Source organism: Diceros bicornis, chromosome 25, assembly GCF_020826845.1.
Source record: "Diceros bicornis minor isolate mBicDic1 chromosome 25, mDicBic1.mat.cur, whole genome shotgun sequence".
NCBI classification, from domain to species: Eukaryota; Metazoa; Chordata; class Mammalia; order Perissodactyla; family Rhinocerotidae; genus Diceros; species Diceros bicornis.
This window is the reverse complement of record NC_080764.1, coordinates 25,114,846-25,126,103: the sequence shown is the minus strand read 5'-3', so window position 1 is coordinate 25,126,103 and position 11,258 is coordinate 25,114,846. Positions and strand designations below refer to the sequence as shown.

Genomic DNA, 11,258 nt, shown 5'->3' with positions numbered 1-11,258 from the left:
AGTGACAGAGTGGGGTGCCAACTGTAGTTACTCTGCTCAGCACAGAATGGCTGCAGGGAATATATTCAGACGTGCCCAAAGAAGGCTGCCCAGGGTGAAACAAATACCTTTGAGGTTTAAATCAGGTGTGTGAAGAATGCTGGGAACATGACTTCTTGGGTTGTTTTTTTTTTTTTTGCATTTATTTTTGTCAAGGAAAGTGGGAAGGTTGGTGGCTTTTGCCTGATCTCCCAACTCTTAATGCTATAAAGTACACCCAAAAGGTTAACCCACCCTCTCTCCTGGGATTTGATATACTCTCCTCCACTGCCTCAAAGGGTCCTCTATTTTATCAAAACTTTAGATTTTAAAGGCATGGCATGGTTGTTGTTATTCATATTCAAAAAGGATTTTGATTTTGGAAATACTTTAAAATTGGAAATTGAAATTTGATAGGCTTTACCATTGTCTATTTCCTTACAAAAATAACTACTATTAGTAATATATGATTAACTGCAAGAGACCTAAGAAAATTGCATTCAAATTATGTTTAAAAATGTATGTTCACGTTATCTTTAAAAAGTTGTTATGTGGCTCCGAAAAATCGAGCAAAGGTAACATTTTTTAGAAAATGTAAACCACATTTCCTTACAGGATGAAGTTGTGCTTAACAGCCTCTGTTTAATTCATTCAGAAACTACACGATTTTTGTTGCTATATTTCGTTAGAAAGGAAGGAGAGGCTGTTTCTACAGGTGTCATAGAAAAATCAATACTGAGCCACGGATTATTGGATCCCATAGAACCATGGAGACTTGGCAGTGAAATTCTTCCAAAGGTGAGTGAGGGCATTGATTTTTCTTCTCATGCCTGAAGAAATATGACACAAGGAATGGAGGCTAAATTTAGACTGGAAACAAGTCTGGTTTGACACTCTGCCTTTAAAACATTGGGACATTTTTAAAAAAAATATTAAATGAGGAAATCAAACGAGAATTTGAGCCTATAAATTTTCTCATATATTTTTGATTAGATTCACTTCTTTTCTCTATTTCTTTGGATACTTTTGAAAATAATTGACTATTTGACCAACATTTTATCTGTAATTCAGATCCAGTGATTTCCTTGCGGAATACTTGTGTTGTACAATATAGAACAGTCTCTCTCTTAAACCTATAACTAAGAATTCAATAGTCCTTTGGCTTCTAAGAAAAAGCATATTTACACAATCACACTTAAAAATATGAGCCCAATTCCAATCTTCCTTATTTAAACTGTGTATTTTTCCAGCTAATTTGTGCCGTAATTTTTAGACACATACTTGCTTGTTTGTTTACTTGTTTTACAGTTTCTTCTAGATTTTATAAAGTTGAAAAGCTATACATAACACATTGGTTGTTTTACCGCATTGCTTAGCATTCCGCCCATGCAGGCAGACCGTGTTCCTAGGTTTGGAAGTATAAATCCCAGGGGAAGTGAGCTGAACAACATTTTATGCATCACTCATCCTATTATGAGCCCTGTGCTGTTCTATCTCTCTACAAGGTAAGAGATTTATTGTGAGTCGTCTACTGGCAATAGAAAGTGACGTATGCTAATGGCTCTTGCTTCAAAGTGTATGTTTTTGGAACTCATAAAGGGGAATATAGAAATCATTTTATAAGCAAAAGAATAATTGGAACAATTTAAGTTACTCACACATACTCTAGCATGCTCATCTGTCCCCAGGTAGCATTTGGCTGTTCTACCCTGGAACCCACATTCTGTAGTATTGTCTTGCTCATGTGAAGTGAGGTGGTAAATTGGTCATTTTTATAATGAATTTGAGCAGAGTAGATGATCAAGGAAGATAATTCAGACCTCAGAGTAGAAAATTGCTAAATTACCACTTTGCTATATCTGGGGGTAGATATAATTTGAGTTTTAATCCTTTGTGGGATCAAAAATTGATTATAAGAAAGTTAAAATATAAAATGCTAGCAAGTTCATGGTAATGTGTAGAATTAGCTTAATATTAATTTTTTCTTTTTGCTGTCCAGTGGAAAATCCTTAGTTCTTTTTTCCTTATCCTGAACTTTCAGGTTGGCTGAAACAACAACGACAAAAATTGTTTATAATCTGTATTCTAACTTTGGATCATCTAGTTAATACCCTGATTCTGATTACCCAGAAAGATAATATTCTATAAGAAAGACTGTCTATTAGAAGGCTGCTGCTGTATTATTAATAAAATAACAAGGAAAATGCAACATTCTGGATGTCCCATCTGATAAGGTAAGATTTTATCATGTCACGTAAGATTAGATTACATTTTATTTTATTTATTATTATCCCAGCCCCAAGAAAATTTGCATTTACCAATATGACACAGAAACCTGTAAAATAAAGCTTTATATATATTGTCTAAACTATGATCAATTTGAGGCATTTAAAGCCAGCCTATTTAATATGTTTTATTTATGTATTAATTACATTATTTTTACTGTTTTTTCATCCTTTCCAGCTTAGAAAATTATAACTCAGTATGTCATTAACATATTTAAATAAAAAATAAATTATGCACATTGTAACTCTTATGGGGAAAAAGGCATACTATTCTCTGACTTTTGATGAGGTTTAACTTTTGATGTGTGAATTCTTAAATGTAAACAAACCAATGACAATGGCATACTTTGAAGTGTTCTAAGGTTAAAATGGGAAATAAAGGTTTTGTGGTAAGCAGCAGCCTTATGTTTACTGTTGTAATAATATAACATCTGCATGAGAAGAAAAAAAGTACAAAAGACAATAGAGAGATGATGGAGGAGCTGGACATGTGGAAAGTTCCGAGTGCCTGTAGATACACAATGCAGATACTCAAATATCTAACCCTCTTTATTTGGTACATATACTGTAATCCATCGAAGTGCTCTCTTTGTAGTCCAAAAATATTAGTGTTTTCAACATCACTACCCTTTATGTTTATACCAAAATCTCCCACAATATGTAAAATATATCTTATCCATGTCTGAGCAACATGATAGTAGCCATTCTCTCTTTGGGTTAAGTACATCATATGACTTTTCCTAAAATATTGCTAAGATGAATTTCCACTAGATAATTTGTAGTTTGTAAAATATCATGAATTTTTGATGGGAAAAGTGGCAATTAATTGAAGCATAATTATCTTTAATGTAAAAATAGTCTGGGACACCGACATTGGCGAGCACAATATCTCTGACTCATCATCCTTATCTTTGCTTGCTTTGTTGTCATCCTTCCGGTTCTTTCTGGATCCCTCTCTCTTTTGTTTTCCTTTGACTCCTCTATTGTATTCCAGTTACAGTTAAAGAACAGAAACAGAGCAATAAGACTGCGTGGCTACATTTTCCCAGTGCCACCAACTGGGAGTTAAGCTGACTAACATTTTGAAAGTCCAGCCCATTTCCCTCACAGCAGGCACGGCAGGTAAAGCATTTCTGTATTAAAGTACATACTTCATTTCTTCAGGTTCTTCGTCTACTTTCTCTTGTTTGCCAGTTGGGGGGAGAAACGAAAGTAGGTTGGGGACCACATGCTTGGGGTATTTAATCAAATGCCCAGCAACTCTTGATTATAGGATGCAGAATTTCACTTTCGAGGATTAACTTGGGTGGATTCTGTCAACCAAAATGGGTGTCTCCTTCTACCCAGCATATTACTGAGCTACTTTCTACCACTGCCTAAATACGATGCAGGGGAAGAATTCCAAAATAGTTTCAATAATAACTTCTGGGTTAGCAGAAACTAAATATGCAGGGTGGAAATTCCCTTTAAATATAGGTATTTGGGAAGTTCCTCAAACAGTACATTTTATGTTATTGTTTGCTTCTGTTAGAACAAGAAATTGAGAATTGATTTCACTGTGTTCTGTTAATTTGATTCTATTTCCTAAGTGGTAAGTATAAACCTCCTTAAATATTTTATGAAGCTGACTTAATCAAGCAAATATATGAAAGCACATCACTATATTGATCCTTGACTTTTTGACCTGTCACTCTGCCATGTTGAATGCCTTTTTCTCCCGTCCTTACGATGAGACCTTAGGGAGCAGAAAGAGTGAGGTAAGGCGTGAGCCCTTCTCCCTGAGCAGCAGTGGGCTGTGGAATTGTCTCCTTGGAGGGGATTTCTTTGCGAGTGGTAAAACTGGGATGAATAATACCAGTTTGCATTCCTACTGAATATATTGTTAAGGAAGCTTAAGAGTACTATACAAGAGTTATCCAGGAAGGATGAATGTAATATACATTTAATGGAAGACTAAAGTTCTGAGATGTGTCAAATTATGGTGATAATATCATAGCTCCTTTTATGAATTAATCTAAATATTCCTCAGCTAGTTCCCACATTCCACATATTGAAATAATTTTTACAAAGCCTCTTCTTTCACTGGAGTGAACCCTACATGCACCATCTTACCCTGGAGTATAACCTTAGTTTGTTTTGTTTTACGTTCTATGACCATCCTAGGGACATTTCTTATCAGATTGGATCAAAAGTTAACAAAGGGTGCAATGGAAAAATAAAATAATTTTTTTTGAAGTTTTAGCAAAAAAAATTAGAAATAATTAAAGGCCCATTGGATTTCTGCACCATGGCTATAGTACCTAGAATCTTTTCAAGAGTGTGAGGTCTCTTCTGTTTTAGCAGTCAGGCGAATTCTTTAACCAATTTGGCCTCAAGTTGACAAAGATTTTCTATTTACAAATGTCCCATGGGGTCCATGTGGAATCTCTGATACTCATTTATTTTCTAAAGAAAGCTTCAGGATCAGTGAGTTCAAAATGTTTCAGTTACTATGTACTTCTCTGTTTGACTAAATCAATACCACCACAGGTATATCCAGATTCTTTGGGACACTCCACGTGGCTAACCTCCACTGCACTTTAGTGTGCTAACTGGCCTCCTGATTGTCTAATAGCATGAGATTTCACATTCGTTTAGTTAGTGCTTTCTGGTTTTCAAAACCCTTTCCAAATATAGTCATGCTTGGGGTCAAAAGGTAGAAGGGTAGGGGATAAGAATGATTTTTTTTGTTTACTTTTCTAATTTGTTAAATGAAAAATGCTGGAGAATAAAATGTCTTTCTTTTGTTTTTGGTTCAAATAATTGCATGAAATGTAAATCACAGATAAATTGTCATGGAAAGGCCAGAGAAGGAAGCAGTTACCCTTCAGCTGCTGTGGTTCTTAGGGGCTCACTGTGCTATTTGTTAATAAGCTAAAAAGAAGGATGCACCATTTCTCTCTAACATGACATAAAGATAACAGTTCCCTTGAACAGACTCATTTTTAAATATAAAGGTCAATAGTCCATGATCCAGGTTGAATACATGCACACATTTGTTCATATGCATGTACTTGTTCAAATTTTTCAGCTAAGTAGTAAAAATGGTGGAAAGGAGAGAACAAGAACTCTCTAAAGGTCTGGGGGGTGAGAGGTGTCACCCTAAGCAGATACCAAAGCAAGTCCATTATTAATTTGAAGCTTTGGGTTTTAGCTTAGAAATTCATTCACATTTTACATTCTGTTCCATTATGTATCATGATTGTTTTATCATTAAAAAAGTTCTAAATTGCTTAGCTTCGAGTAAATCTGATATTTGAGATGGGTGTGCCATGTTTGCCCTTTAATCACTCACTCAGAGAACATTTATTGAGCTTTTACTGTGTGCCAGGCACTATTTACCCCTCTCCCCAACACTCTCGCATATCCCAGACACCCTTGTTCGTGTTTGAAAAGCACAGAATAGAGAAGTACAAGGTTGTGAGACAGATGAATTGGCAGTAGATAGCTGAATTGTAAATTACCATAATTACCCACTATGCACATTTTTCTACCCGGAGATTTTAGATGATCATTGTCAGAATTTAGCAGAAAGCCCCATCAAATTTGTAAATTTTAGTTGAACGTAGTGCAATTACTTCAAGCTTTGGAAGGTTACATTTTTACTGTCTGTTTTTCAGAGATACAGAAAGTTCTTTGTTTTCCATTTCTACTTTTGACAAATACTCCACACCTAAAGATTTATACCCTTCCGTTTCACTCTTTCCCTTCTTGTTTGCCATTTTTTCTGGAGATGAACTGTTGCATTTTTTCCTTCTTAGTTCAATTTTTGTGCACTTGGTGTGTGTTAAACCAGAAGATTAAAAACTCAATGGATAGGGGGCTCTGACTTCTTTGCTGCAGAGTCTAGAATATTGATGTGTGTGTGTGTGTGTGTGAGATATGATGAAAACATTGCAGCTTAAGTTTCGTGCACAAATGTGGTAGTTAACCTGGAGTTAGATTGACTGGTTTGAGTTGCTGCTCTACCATTTACTAGCTGTATAGTTTCTAAACCTGAGTCTTCAGCTGTACAATGAGGAAAGCAATCATGCCCACCCCCATTGGGTTGCTGTAAAGATTAAATGGAATAATGAGTATAAAGCACAGAGCTTGGCATACGGTAAGAGGTCAACAAATGTTAGCAATGATCTTTAGTATTACTGTTACTTATTGCACGTCTGTGCAGACACGCATATACCCCATATAGACAATTTTTCTATATGATGCATTATTCAAAGAATGATGGTTAATCTTAGGCAAAATCGTGAAAAGGCAGTATCTGCCTTCAGGATTGCCAGCTTTTATTAAGAGGGTGCATTCTCTCCTAACTGCCTTTGAATTCTCAGCGCCCTGCCTCTCTTCTTGCCTTTACCGGCAAAACCTCCTTTCAAGTACACACCTGAAATTTATCCACACAAAGCTCTGGATGACTGAATACATTCGAGGCGTTGCCCTTGTAAAGGCCACTGACTTCTTATCAAAGATCAAATACGGAGCTCATGAGATTGCGGGCATCGGCAACAGCTGGAGAGATTTGTTTGACAGTGTGACCTCTCTCTTGCCTTCTGGAGATCTCCCCAGAGTGGGAATGGTTAACTGGGCTAAGAGGTAAGATTAGTTCTGCTGCCTAAGGTACCTGCTGGAGCTCTCCTGGGGGTTGCCTGGCATCCTCAAAGGCTGCCTCTCTCTCTAAGCCTGGAGCCATTTAGGAATGTCTGTCAGCCTTTCCTCTTTTTTTTTTTTCATTTGTGTCTGTGGGTTTTGAATCTAGTTATGTCTTAGACCACAAGCTGTAGTCCTTTGAACATTTTTTCCTAATACTCATCTTTATTTTTGGATACACATCCATTTATTTTTCTACCCATATCCCAACCATATATTCATTCTTGGTTGCCTATTGTATTTCTTTCAAAAAAGCCTGTATTCATGATTTAAAGTTTTTCACACTTCAAACTATTTTGCTGAGACATTCTCCTGGAATATTCTTTTTTATGTAACTCTACTTCGCCTGTATTTTCTGTGCATAGATCTGAGGGTTTGAAGGACTGGGTTCAAGTTCAAGGTATGCCTTCACCAGCAATATATGCTTGAAAAACCATTTAATTTCTCCGCCTCAGTTTATCAATGATGTGGAAATTAAGAGTCTGCCGTGGTGTTGTAAGAATCAAATCAAAGTGTTTTGTAAACTCAAAAGTGGCGTTGAAGCTTTTTTAATCTTCTTTTTACCCGTTATGACTACTCTTGAAAGCTATATTTTTTTAAGAGAGGGCATAAAGAGACACATTGTTTAGTAATTTGTGAAAGAAGAGATGGAATTATCTCTGACATTTTCCCTCATTACCTGAAATAGCTATTCTGTAAATTCTTATGATATCATTGTCAGTTGACTCCTGCCAGCATTATATCATTTAATTCGGAGACAACCCAGAGGAGGATATTCTCAGATGAAAATATGAGAGAGGAAATTTCACTGGTAAACAAGGGGCCCGTGTTGATGGACTAGATCTACTAACTGTTTCTCAAATGATCCGGATCATTCTGTAGCACATCTGAGTGTGGCATGGTCAGGCTGAGATGCCCCCAGGGAACTCAGATGTTTGGACTGAGGCCAAGAGGCATAACATTTTCAGGATGTTTTACACAAACGAGAAAAGACAAAAGCTAATATTTATTGAGAAACTACTATGTGCAAGACACTTTCAATAACAGTAACTGCTAACTCTGGCTTTTTGCTAGACACTGGACAGGCACTCAGCTACAAACTCTGCTCAAATTATCTAATCCTTACAACAACCTAGTGAACACTGATATTATTATGTGCATTTTACAGTTGAGGAAACTAAGGGCTCTCTGACTGCAAAGCCAGTGCTTTGGCATTTTCCCGAGGATCCCAAGATGTAGATAGCTTTATGTGCATTTTGCAGATGAGGCAGTCGGGACACAGAGTTTAAGTAACTTGTCCCCATGGCCCTATTTGGAAGAGCTGGAATCCCATCCAGGTTGACCTGGCCCTGCACACTTGGCTGCACCGTCATTCTGAGTCCCCTAATTCTCAAAAAGGATCTCCCCCCCACTCTTAATTTACAGTCTGCTGGGGATTGATCCTTTTATAAGATAGAATAAAATTGAATTACTGGAAAAATAAAATTAAAAAATACATACGAAACACAAACTCAATTCTTTATTATTGGGTTTGACAAACATAAAATTACTCTGTCACGTTGCTATAGGCGCTTCTAAACATTCGCTCACAATTTCTAGCTTGTCTCTTGTGGAGCGATGCTAACAAGCCCAGAAGTGCAGACAATGCATTGAGGAGTGCTGCTCTAGGCCTTTGGGATATGAAGAGGACAGAGGATAAGGCAGTTTCCTTACTCGTTAATAGAAGTCTTATAGCCAAATGTTATGCCTCGAGGCCTCAGTGCAAACTTCTGAGTGCCCTGGGGGCATCTCAGCCTGACCACGCCACATACAGATTCTCTACAGAATGATCTGGATCCTTTGAGAAACAGTTAGTGGATCTAGCCCATCAATATGAGCCCCTTCTGTTTACTAGCCATAGATTTAATTTCAGTATTTAAAACAAGATCTTGAATAATACCCAGGTTGGAAATATACTAAAACACAGTTAAAAATTAAAAGTCATGGCCCCTATTTTTCATGTTTTTTATCTAACCAAAGTTAAGTAGAGTATCTTAACAATATTCCCAGTGGAGTTAAATTAATTTTGTATGGAATACATCTATTATTTGAAGGCCTGTCCTCTCGTAACCTATATAACGGAGAAATGTAAACCGCTGTAAATTAGCTTATGTGATATAATAGAGATACCACTATATCGCAGTTATATCGTGCTCTCTCCAGAGGACAGGCTCATTGCTGTGTTGATTAATTAATATTCTCTCCTGCTGTATCCAAGTAGGTTAAAGAAATTAAAAGATATGTGAAGCCAAAACCAGCAAAGCGAACATTTCTGGTGAGTTCTCACAGTGACTAGAGAAATGCTTGTCACCTGCTTCTTGCCGGGCAGAGCAAGTTAGCTTAGTGGCGGTCCCTTTTTCAGCATTCCTGAAACAAATCTTAAAATAGAATGGCCATGAAAAATCGCGAACACATGTTTCCCAGGACAGAACAGGGTCTGTAGCAGGTGCCTGTCTCCGCATCCGTCTGTAGAAGTGTCTGCAGGAAAGAGATGAGAGAAAAAGTCTTACTAAACAGAAAATGTCAGAGTCGCTATTTTTGATGTTTATTTAGCAACATCGTATTCCGAATTCTAAGGCAAAACTTAGTTTTTGCCTGGTTCCTGGCCCAGCCCTCCAGGCATACCACTGCTGTTTGAAATACTGCATTTACACGGCATTAGTGTCAGTTATGGTTCATTTTAATTGGGCTTTAACTTCAAGGAAGAGGCACTAGATTAGAGGATCTGTTTGGACCAATTATTTTGTTACAAGTGTTACAGTTATGTTAATGTAGAACTTTCTCTGCATTCAGTGGAAGTAAAAATAATGGCAGAAAGTACAGAGGGTCCTCATTTGTCCTTATAATGGAGCCATTTGCTGACCGTTACATTGGCGACATTAGTACCCTGAAATTCATATGAAGCTCTATTCTCGTTCTTAAGCAGTGCTCTGCCTTGGTACCTAATCTGTTGTTCAAATTTAATGTAATCATTCATACATTGATTATTCATTTATGGGGTACCCACAATGTGCCTGGTCTTGTGGGAGATTGCTACATCTTGGAGAAGCAATTGTGACAATTTGATTTTACCTTTAAGGAGTTTTCAGCCCGATTGTAGAGGCAAAGGGATGCAGAGATAGATTTAGAGCATTGTAGCACTTGCTATAATAAATAAAGGGACTGATTGGCCTATGAATGTAGAGAAAGTGACAAACTCAGGCTGTGGAGCCAGGCAGAGCTTCACAGAATAGGTGACATGCAGCCTAGGTCTGGAAAAATAAGAAAGAGTTTTAAATTTAGTAACGGTAAATACTTATATTAATAGTTTTGTTCAATGTGACTTTCCTTGGGCTCTTCTCATTCATGACCTGTTTTCTTGGGACTCTGATTCAGTTTCCCAATGGAACGACTGCTTTTATGGAATAGTTCATATTATTTCTCTGCTTCTCCACATCACATTCCTTGTGTCTGGACAACAGCTAAAAGTTAGAGTGATTAAAAGACAAGTTTTATTTATGTTTTCAGTATCTCCCTACTGACTGTCTTTGCCATACTGATGACCAGCAGCTTCCTTCTTGTTTCAAAAACTCAGCATCTGCTGATGAGTTTTCTTTCTTTCTTTTCCTACGATGAAATCCATCAGAAGTTAATGAGCTCCCAATCATTAAATAGGACTTAAGTCTTGCCCTCAAGGATCTACAAGACAAGGCATACCTAGCATAGCATTTAATTTAAAAAATAAGCTTACTCTTATACAGTTTTAGCTGTGGGAACCTTAAGAAAATGCAGGCTTTTGTTTTAAAACATGAAAATGAGTAAGTAATCCATAGGGAGATTAGAGAATATTTTAAAACACCCTTTTGTTAGAATTCCAGGGAAATGTGTGGTGATTATATAAAAATAAATAAGCACTTTAAAGAATATAGGCTGTAACCATGCCCTGCTAACTGGAAAACTAGACAAGGCCAACAAACAAAAAGAAATAATGTTGAACAACAGGAAAAATTGCCCACGTGAGCCAAATAGGCTGCCCCACAATCTTGGCTGCAAATTAGACATTGTTTGGGGCCACACAAAATTTAAGGGTCATTGATAAGAAGTGCCAAAAAGGCAGTAAATGTCAGCTAAAGTGTGAAAGTAGCACATCCCTGTAGATGTCAAGAAAGTGGCAAGAGTAAATTCCAGTGTCCTATTTTTGGACGCATACTCTATCCCCATCCAGAATCCTGCAGCTCTAATATGAAAAAAGAC

The 11,258-nt window shown here is 37.1% G+C and overlaps 1 long non-coding RNA gene across 1 annotated transcript in view; it reads left to right on the top strand.

Annotated features, from left to right (window-relative positions):
• Positions 1-664: 664 nt before the first annotated feature.
• LOC131421934 (uncharacterized) overlaps positions 665-11,258 on the top strand; it is a 30,355-nt gene continuing 19,761 nt past the window's right edge. Inside the window, exons 1-4 of the long non-coding RNA XR_009223983.1 lie at positions 665-816; positions 1,395-1,523; positions 2,060-2,252; positions 3,298-3,425. This is a non-coding gene — a long non-coding RNA (uncharacterized LOC131421934). The remainder of the gene's footprint in view (positions 817-1,394; positions 1,524-2,059; positions 2,253-3,297; positions 3,426-11,258) is intronic.